Consider the following 10972-nt stretch of genomic DNA (forward strand, 5'->3'; position numbering starts at 1 on the left):
TAATTATCTGTCTTCAAATAAGATTGTAACTATGGTTGCAGTAAACATGTCACAGAGGCCATTGAGGATACAAAACACCATTATGCAGATCAACCTTTGTAAACCACAAACGATGGAAGTTGCAATGATGAATTTATATAAAACGTAACAGCTTGCTTTCAAATATTAATTGAGAATACATAGTAGAACCAAATCCATTAGACAATTCAAAAGAGTCATTATACATCCAAAATTACATGCAATATTATGCATGTTAAATTAAGAAACAACAAAACAAAATAAAAAGACCATAGATGAATCTAACTGGGAACAAACAGAAAACCACATAACACATTTAAAAGAAACGCAGACATTGTGAAGTTGCATGACAATCAATAAGAATCTTCAACCTTGACAGACACAATCCTCAGCTCCTTAGTTGTAGATGTGTCGTATGCAGTAAGAACAATGTCATCTAATGACTCCACATCCTCAAAACCTCTCTTTCCCATACTCTTGCTACACTTATCACAACAAATCTGTTCATTGATAACGGTAATCCTTGATGCACATTTAGTGCACGCACGATATATAGAACCACCTAGCATCGACCTCAAGCTCACATGTTCGTGCCAAAACAACTCCCACGCATTTCTACATATAAATCAGGCATTTACAGTTATATATAGTGTGTATGATACAGGAGGGATCTTACATAATTAAATGAAGTCGTATATGAAAAAGTAATAAACACCTCAGTTGATTCAATCAAATCTTCGATAGTCGTTCTCGGAGTAGCGAGCAAATCATCAGCCAACGGAACAACAATAGGTCCAATCATCTAACTAACTACTTGAGTAAATTCCATGTTCGCCTCATTCATTCTGCAGGAGCACAATCACACGGCAGTACAATTATTCGATGTAAATTATAAGTTTTAAACGAACATGGGTCATTTGCAAAACAATTAGATCAAAGTGTAGACTACCTTTCTTCAAAGTGATCCTTAAACATAGGTAACAAATTTTTTCTCACACTTGCATGAACTTTCATGCCTTACAACAAAACAAAAGCAAAACAGATTGAATTAAATCACTGTATAATGAAAATAAAACACGAAGCAGTCTGTAAAGTGCAATGCGCGTATCTAAATCCCTTATATGATTATATCAATTACAGACTGACTCTATTACCTCAGCATCCACCGGTATCATATGAATCATGCCAACATCAGTTGCGTTGAAACGGTCAGGAGTAGTCCACAGGTTAAGCACTCTACCTTGGATCTGGAACTCAATTTTTCCACCAACAATCTCATCAAATTTTCTTAGCTTTGGAGCTTTTCCTACAAACCAACAACATCATCAGTATTTACGAAGATATGTCATGTTATAAACAAAACCATACATGAAAACATGAAAACTAACCTTTGTTTGCCATGAGTGAGTATGCAAGATTGGCTTTCTAACGTGATAGTTTTGGATGCACTCTGATATGAACTTAAAGTATATTTTGAGAGAATGGCACAAACAAAACTCAGAGTAACTCATATTTATAGGAATAGATCATAGGACTTGAGCAATTCGATTTGGCCTTGAGACAAAGAAATAAATGTTGTCTATAAGTTGTGTGTCTCAATGGTGTGTAATTAATCAGATGTCAAGGGAATTGCAAGACAAACTTACATTGAGCACAAAAAATGCAGTTGAAAGTCTGCGCATTAATGAGTGTATGAGCTGTAAGCTCTACCAGCAAACCAACTTATCATCTTGAGCAGCGCAAATCTGGATGGTTCTGGCCTTGAGCAGCGCAAATCTGGATTGCTTCAATGCAAAATTAGTTGGCTCGTTTATCTGAGGAGGTTTGGAGTGTTTGAAGGCATCTTCACTTAGATGGCATTGAATGATACCTAGGGCATGCAGATAGTTTGCATTGGTTAAACAAAAAAAAACGGTTGCATTTGTTCCTAAGCATTACATGGCTGGCAGAATAATTAATGAACCATTTGCTTGCAAATACTTTGTAGGGGCCAACACCAGGTCATTTAATACAGGCAGTTGGGTGATTTGAGCAAAATTGCAAGGCGCCAAAACATGTATTAGGCAAAAGAGATTAAGCATAATGTGGGCCCTTGATGCAATTAGGGTTAGGGATTAACTCCTATCAGACTACCTTTGATTTTAAGTAAGTAAGATTATTAATCATGACACCTCATCTTTCTTAACCATTCTCACATAGGGTTAGCAATGGATATCCTTTGGGCAGGGTACTATAGTACCCACACCCCTTACCCGTGTTTTTGAAAATTCCCCATATTCGAGCTCATACCCTCGTGGGTACAAGTGTAACAGTCTGATTTTCGCTAGAATTATTTTTAATTGTTCAATATGTGTTTATATATACTTGTGCGTGATAATTTATCATTTGCTGCATTTTAATGGGTTTTCGTGTTAGAAGGGTAATTTAGTAAATTCATGGTGACGATTATTTTTAGTGTTTCAAGTGAGAACCATTATTTTACTAAGTTACTAGTGTGGTAATTAGTTGTGAGTCGCTAAGTGATCGTTGTTATTATTTTACCGTTAAGTGAGTATAAACATTTTTGAATTAGTGAATGAGTGATTTAAGCTCACTAAGGCTATAAGGGTTAAGTCCATTTGAGAGGAGCCTACTCCCTCCGTCTTAAAATATAAGCAAAAAAATCTCATATTCTTTGTCTCAAAATATAAGCATAAAAGACCTACTTTTATGTCATTATTATGTTTTTTCAAACAAATTATTTTTTCCAATGTAAAATTAAATGCAAATTGCATTCAATTTGTTCCCCTTTTTATTTTCTCCATAATTTTTAACCAATGAGAATTATTTTTACATCTTTCCATGAAACTTATTTCAAGGAGAACACAAAAAATTATACCTCAAATCACTAACTGTTAGCTTTCTTAATAAGTGTGAATTAGTGTTTTTTGCTTATAAATTAGAACGGAGGGAGTATATAAGTTCTAGTCTTTAGAAAAAAAATTAATTTTCATTCATTTCATAAAAATTTGAGAGAGGTAGAGAGAGAAAGTTCAAGAGAAGGAGCAAAAAGAGTTAGAAGGGAGAAAGTTTGAAGAACCAAGAGGTGATAGAGATTCTAGGAGCTAAATTGAAGCTTTTGCTAGGATTATTGTTTATTGAGGTAAGGGGGTTAGATTTCAATCATAATCTTTAGTTGTAGCTTCTTCCCTAAATATATGCATAAGTGCTTATTTGAATAAGTGATTATCGTGTACTTAATCGTTGAAATTCGTGCTCCTATTTTGATGCTAATTTTGGTATGTGAAATTGATGCTAAGCATGTTGTTGTCGTTGATTTTACATACTTGAATTGTAGTTATATGAAACTTTGCTGATTTTTGCTCAAATTGATATAAATTAGTGTTGTTGTTGTTGATTGTGATGAATTCATGTTTAAATGAGGTTGTTGTTGTTGAATTGGATACGTTGTTGTTGCTGAATTATACCATGGGTATTCCATTTGTGGAGTTATGGTTTGAATTTGTGAAGTTTGTGTTAAATTGTTCATGTGAATGACCAAAATGAACATTTTGAATATTCGGTTGTTGAATAAGTTTTTGGTGTTTTTGGGTGAGTTAGACAAATTGAATTTTCTGTTTTGATGTTAAGAAAATGGTTGTTGAGCCGTTTGGGAGAAAACGAGAGTTTCGTGTGAAACTTCGATTGTGAACCATTTTGAAAATGAGTGTTTATGTGAGGTTGGGCAATCTGTTTTGGGATGGTTGGAACATGAATTTTCTGTGGAATAAGATAGAGGTGGCCACTTGTTGGGCCACTTGGGAGATTTGGGTCTCAAGCATTTTGGTGTGCGTGGCGATGGAATCAACCTTGGTATTGAGTTTGGAGAGAGAGTCGTTCAGAAATCCTGTTTGGTTTTTCAATTCTTGAAGATTTTTATTTTGATTTGCAATGCAATTTTCCAGTAAAATCTCCAAACTTGATTTCTGAGCCACTCTCTGGTTGTTTGTATAGCCAGGTGGTGCTGCTTGTCTATAGGAACCTTGAGGATTTTTGTAAAAATTTTGGTTAGGCCTCACTCCTTGGTTGTATTGAGCGTAATTCAGTTGCTCAATGTTGGCAGCACTACCTAACTGACAATCAACACCTATATGACCAGTTATACCACAGATTTCACAAGGAGGGGATGCAGAAGAAGGTGGGACAGCATTAACATTAAGTTTTTCAATTTTTTGGGTTAATGCCTCAACCTTAGCAGCAAGGTGGTTATATTCAGAGACTTCGTATATACCTGCCTCTTTCTTAGAGGGAGTAGGAGTGGTGACGGCTCTCTCGTTGGTCCATTGGTAGTGATTATGAGCCATGTCCTCAATCAAAGCATAAGCCTCCATGTAGTTTTTGTTCATTAGAGCTCCACCTGCAGCTGCATCAACAGACATCTTAGTGGTATATGACAAGTCATTATAAAACGTGTGGACTATAAGCCACTTCTCTAGGCCATGGTGGGGACAAAGTCTAAGCATTTCCTTGAAACGCTCCCACGCCTCATAGAGAGACTCCCCATCTTTTTGATTGAAACGCGTAATTTGGTCTCTAAGCTTAGCTGTTTTAGATGGGGGGAAAAATCGGGCGAGGAATGCTCGCCTCATATCGTCCCATGAAGTAATGGAACCGACTTCTAGGGAATGGAACCAAGTGCCAGCTCTATCCCTTAAGGAAAAGGGAAAGAGATGAAGTCTTACGGCTTCTTGGTTCTCTTTTATGGTGCCACTGAGTCTAAGGAAGGAAGAAATATGGAGATTTGGATCCTCAGTGGGTGATCCAGAAAACTGGTTTTGCTGCACTAAATTGAGTAGTGTAGGCTTGATCTCGAAGTTATTACCCGCAACCGTTGGGTACACGATAATAGCTTGTGGCTCTTCCGTTGAAGGAGTAGCATACTCTTTGAGAGTGCGTTCAGCCATAGCAGTATTATTTTGTGCCTCTCTCTTTTTCTTATGCAAAAATCTTTCGATCTCAGGAATAAATTCTCCGAGACTTTTGCTTCTTCGCATAAGAAACCGAGAACCCAAGAAGTTAGTGGTAAAACAAAAGAAAGAAGTAGAAGAAAAGAGGAAGAGAAGAGAGTTCTAATCACAAGGAAAGAGTTAATCAAATTAGTTTACTCCCCGGCAGCGGCGCCAAAAACTTGATGAGATAAAACCGCAAGTGCACGGTCTTACCGAAGTAGTATAAAAGAGTATCGTTCCGACAGGGAGTAGTTCAATTTAATTAACCTTTAGAGATGATTAGAAGAGAGAAGAGAATTGTAAGTTGGGGGTTTTTAAACGGTTAAAAAGCAATATAATAAAAGAGCCTTGGGATCGTTGGTTTCATCTAAATAACAAGTCCTTCTCAAACCAAAACCATAAGCTTATAATGTTATGTTAGACCTAATTTCTCAAGACAGTTTCTCTTAAGTTCCTCTAGCAACCAAGCCTATTTCGCTGACTTGATTACTATTGGATTTTGGTTCCTCTAACAACCAAGCCTATTTCGCTGACTTGATTGTTATTAGTTCCCTTGAAGATCGAAACTATATGTCTCAAAGATTGCAAAGCCTATTTCGCTGACTTTGCAATCCTTGTCTGAATTCACTTGTTCGAATATCAAAGCTCCACTTTTGTTTTATGAATTGATATTTGGAATAATGGACGAACAATTATCAAACCCTCCACTTTCGTTTCCACAGTTTGATAATGGTTAATCCATGTTAAGACGGTGAATTTAGATAAGAAATTAGGGTTACATAAGATTAAGGCTTAGGGCTTGGTTTGATTAGGATTATGTCATTTAGACTTATCCAACAATCTCAAGACAAGAAGAAGTCTACTCACTCATGTTCATCGTAGACATGGGGGAGAAGAGAGAAAGCATGAAAGTAAAAGACAGGAAAATAAAGGAAAGGAAAAAGAACTTTATTTAGAAAAGCAATTGTCACTTATTGTATTCCAAGTAAAGATGATTATTTGTGATGGCTAGCTACTCTATTTATAGTACACAATTGACTTAAAATCTAAGCAAGTATATTCCAAGAATATTCCTCAGTAGATTGTGCGCCAAAATAGAATAGCTTGGAGTCCAAGCAAAAGCAGCAAAAGGTCTCTAGAGGGTGGCACGGCCGTGCCAAGGCTAGCACGGGCCGTGCCAGGCTTCTGACTTGTGGGAGATATATTTTGTTTCCCAATCTTCGTATTTTCGTGTCCAATTTGCTCCAAATCCCTTTCTTTTACTCCAAGACTCAATCCATCCAATATTCTTCCCTGAAATATAATAAATTGAAATTTAAAGTAAACTATCCTAAAAAGGAAATAATACTAATATAAAATAATATAAAATCTAAATAAAACTAAACTAAAAAGCATATTAAAATAGCATATAAATGACTCATCAAACTCCCCATACTTGAATCTTTGCTTGTCCTCAAGCAAAAGGCATAAACATAGTAGCATCAACAGTTAAATCAAATGACAATTTAATTAAAGCACATGTCTCCTCAAGGGCTTAAATCCCAAATGTACACTAATCACAAACTCAAGTATTTCTTGAAATCTTTATTCTACCCAACGATCAAGTTTTAAGTGAGTGTGTGTGTGAAGTCCAACCCTTTTCTTGCTCCTGTATAAGATAGGCATTATGAGGAAACATGATCTAATCCTAGCACTAAACTAACCAAGAAAGATTCCTTCTACAATTCATATAAGAGAGATGGGAGTATTTGAGAATCTTTGTTCTTTGCCATATGCACATTTTAAGTTCTTTATTTAAGGAACAACATTTTCACGTAGGAGGTCGGAGGGCCTACCCCTTCCCCAATCTAGATTCAATGGTATCCCTTAAAACATCGTCTTCACGTAGGAAGTCGGAGGGCCTACCTCCTTCCCCAATCTAGTTTCAACGATGCTTTTTAAAGTTTTTTCTCAAGATAACAATCACCTTCACGTAGGAAGTCGGAGGGCCTACCTCCTTCCCCAATCTAGATTCAGTGATGAGATCTTGGAATTTATTTGGCTTTTTGGCTTTTTATGATCTCCCTTATACTCACTTATACTACTGGCGCTTTGAGAGTCTTTAAAGGTTAATGCACCACTAAGATTAGAACGCGTTTCCTTAAAATACCTATTCAGACATTTACTCAAGGGAAGCAACTTTGTGTTTTTCTCATTGGAGAATCTTATTCACTTTAAAACAAGATGTGGTTATATCAAGAAGACTTAAAACACAAGAGTTTGCTTTTATGTACAAGAATCAACAAAATAAGAGGAGACAATGAAAATTTTTGTGTCATGATGTTTTCAATAAAAATTAGCTACTTAACCATGCCTTTTACAATAAAACAAAACAAAAGAATAAAGTTCAAGGGAGTTTGGAAACACTACGACTAAAGACACTTTATTAGGCTCCCCCCACACTTAGGAGAAGCATTGTCCTCAATGATTCAAGATAAAAGAAAAGTAGAAGAAAAGGAGAGGTAGAAGAGAGAGATAGAGATTGAAGAGATAAGGTGAAATAGAGGAAGAGGAAAGCTCACATTTTTATTGAGGTCCATAGGGAGGGCCCTGAAGGTGTAAGTGTTGCATCATGTTCCGAAGCATTTGGTTATTTTCTTCGGATATGCGGTTGCCCCGTAGGACATCATTTCTTAGCCCAGATAATTCAACACCTTGCCTTTGTTGCTCGGTGCTTATCCTTTGTACCTCGGTTTGCATCCATGCCCATCTTTCATTGTTGTCGTTATGGTCATGGGGCTCTTCTTCATGGTGCATGTGGGCACCTTCTTCGTCACCTTCATTATGCTCTTCATGTACCTGTAATCCATCACCAACATACAACAAATTTTCCTCCACCTCGGGGTTAGTCCGAGATGGGTTAGGAAGTAGAAATAAAAGTGGTATGCGAAGTTGAAGGGCATAAGTCATGGGTGGGTGAATCTTAATGAAGTTCATAGCAACAAGGGTTTCAATATTAAGTCTATTGTTGCCCTCAATTGGATTTATCCCATCTTCGTCACCTACTCCAAACTTTCTAGCGATGAAGGTAATGATACCACCGACTACTATCTCAGCTCTATTGTCAGGTCTAGCTCCTATGGAGGAAAGGTAGTCAAGTAGGTAGAAACAAGTATTAACGGGATTGTTACTAAGCATTGCCCAAAGCATAAAAAGTTCATCCGTTCTAGTTGTTCCTACTTCTTTTCTACCCCAAATGGTACAAGCCATGACTCTCTGGAGGTATCTAAGCACGGGGTTGTGAATGTTACTAGCCTTGTTGTTGCGAGGATTGTATTGCCTTAACCCGGTAATGCGTTTCCAAAAGAGAGCGGGGTCATAGTGTTCTGACTTTAAATTTGGATTCCAAGAGTCATGGATGAACCCCGCATTTGCAAAGTCCATCTCTAAGCAGAAATTTTCAAGAGACATCTCGTAATCCATATTCAAAAGTCGGAAAGAGACTCTATGATCGGGGTTGTCAAAATTCACCTTATCCTTCGTAAATTCAATAGAACTTAAGAATTCATAAGTGAAATTTTCGAAGCCCTTCATAGGTCTAAGCATATCAACCCATCCTAAATTTCCTAGTAAGCTGAACACATTATCCCTTAGTCCTAGCACACTCAAAGTATAAGGATCTGGATATCGACAAGGATGCAAAGGTTTAGAGATAAGAATTTTATACCTGTCCCTTTGCTTGGTGTCCTTGAAGATTATTCCATGATTCTTGGCTTGAGTCTTCTTCTTTTGTTGTGGTCCTCCGGAAGAGCTTGCTCCACCTTTCCTAGATGCCATTTATCCGGAACCTTGGTTGACCGTTTGTGTTTTGGGTGAGGGTTGGGTGTTGGGAAATGTTTTGAGTAGAAAAGGTTGGTTGGGTGATGGGGTTGGGGTTTGAGTAAGTGGTAGGAGTTGGATTGGGTGAATTGATGAAGAATTTGTGGGTTTTTAGGTAGGTGAATGGGGGCTACGAATTTGATGATATTTGGGAGGGATGGAGGAAAGTTGTTTTTGATTGATGGGTTATGATTGAAATGGGTTTGTGATTGATTGGGTGAAGAAATTATGTGAAATGGTTAGGTTTTGGGGGAGATATGGAAGCTTTGAAATTCTATGGTTATGGAGGTTTTTGAGAGAAGTGTAAATGGAGAGAGAGTTTGTGGTGGAGAATGAGGGAAGAAGAAGATGAAAAGGTGGGTTTATCCTTACCTGTGGTCGGGCACGGCCGTGCCAACCTTAGCACGGGTCGTGCCAACTTTCTGGATTTAAGCTGGCATTTGGATGGTTATGGTCTGGCATGGCCGTGCCAGAGTGAGCACGGGCCGTGCCAAGGTTCTGGACAGTGGCCTCAAAATTTTTCTCGTTTTGCTTGAATCACCTTCGGACAATTGCCTACAGAATAACTTAAAAACAAAAACGAAAGCAGTTAAATACGTGGGTTGCCTCCCACGAAGCGCTTCTTTATAGTCATTAGCTTGACGTTATAAGAAAGTGTCCTTAGAATGGATCAAAAAGGACATGTTGTGTAGATGGCGCTAATAAGCGTTCTTCCACATTATGATCTTTAATCATATTACAAGAATAAAGGGTGGGACCTTTCATATAATTCTCCAACTCAAATCCTATCAACTCATTACTCACTTGGAAAACAATCCTACCGTTTTGAACATCTACTATAGCACCCGCAGTGGCGAGAAAGGGTCGTCCTAAGATTATAGGGCACGCATTGTCCTCATCTATGTCAAGCACCATGAAATCAGTTGGGATGTCTATCCCTTCTATCTTAACGGGGATGTCCTCGACATATCCGACAGGTTGGATATCAGAACGATCGGCTAACTTCAATGTTGTTTCGGTAGGCTTTAGCTTGCCCAACCTCAGCCTTGTAAAGAGGGGTAAGGGCAACAGACTAACACTAGCTCCTAAGTCACACAAGGCTCGGTTGAAGGTTTCATTCCCTATCATACAAGGGATGGCAAAACTTCCTGGATCTCTAAGCTTTGTAGGTGGCTTCCTGATGATTGCACTATTGTCCTTTGTCAAAGCTATTGTTTCATTATGATCTATAGCCTTTTTCTTTGAAAAAATTTCTTTTAAAAACTTGGCGTATAGAGGCATACGAGACAAAGCTTCAGCATAGGGGATTTTAACGCAAATCTTTCGAATTATGTTAAAGAGTTTAGTGAATTGAGCCTCCAAGTTGAGCTTAGTAAGCCTTAAAGGTGTTAGGGCTTTGTTTTTATCAAGCGGTTTCTCACTTTTTATCACATCATTCTTACCTAGACACCTGACACTCTCCTTCTTGACATTTTTGGCCTTAGTAACAGTCTCTTCTATCTTACTACCCCCTAGAAAAATAGCGTTGACATGGGCTTTGGGGTTTGTTTCAGGCTGACCAGGAGAGACTCCTGGTGTTTGGGAAGAGGTGGCCACTTGTTGGGCCACTTGGGAGATTTGGGTCTCAAGCATTTTGGTGTGCGTAGCGATGGAATCAACCTTGGTATTGAGTTTGGAGAGAGAGTCGTTCAGAAATCCTGTTTGGTTTTTCAATTCTTGAAGATTTTTATTTTGATTTGCAATGCAATTTTCCAGTAAAATCTCCAAACTTGATTTCTGAGCCACTCTCTGGTTGTTTGTATAGCCAGGTGGTGCTGCTTGTCCATAGGAACCTTGAGGATTTTTGTAAAAATTTTGGTTAGGCCTCATTCCTTGGTTGTATTGAGCGTAATTCAGTTGCTCAATGTTGGCAGCACTACCTAACTGACAATCAACACCTATATGACCAGTTATACCACAGATTTCACAAGGAGGGTGTCATACCCCAAATTTTGACCTAAGGTCCCACTAACACACGTCTCCGAACTCGGATCAGACTCACATTTCAGTGAAAAATTCGGCAGGGAGGTATTTTGAAATACCTCATAAAGTTCCGAATCGGGCCCTCT

At 38.1% G+C, this 10972-nt stretch overlaps 1 non-coding gene across 1 annotated transcript; it reads left to right on the forward strand.

Moving 5' to 3' along the window:
* The first annotated feature begins 4491 nt into the window (after positions 1 to 4491).
* Positions 4492 to 4598, forward strand: LOC112420611 (small nucleolar RNA R71). The gene has a single exon (XR_003010784.2). It is a non-coding gene; the product is annotated as a small nucleolar RNA R71 (small nucleolar RNA).
* The last annotated feature ends 6374 nt before the right edge of the window (positions 4599 to 10972 follow it).

The sequence above is a fragment of the Medicago truncatula genome, chromosome 1 (assembly GCF_003473485.1).
Source record: "Medicago truncatula cultivar Jemalong A17 chromosome 1, MtrunA17r5.0-ANR, whole genome shotgun sequence".
In the NCBI taxonomy this organism is placed as follows: domain Eukaryota; kingdom Viridiplantae; phylum Streptophyta; class Magnoliopsida; order Fabales; family Fabaceae; genus Medicago; species Medicago truncatula.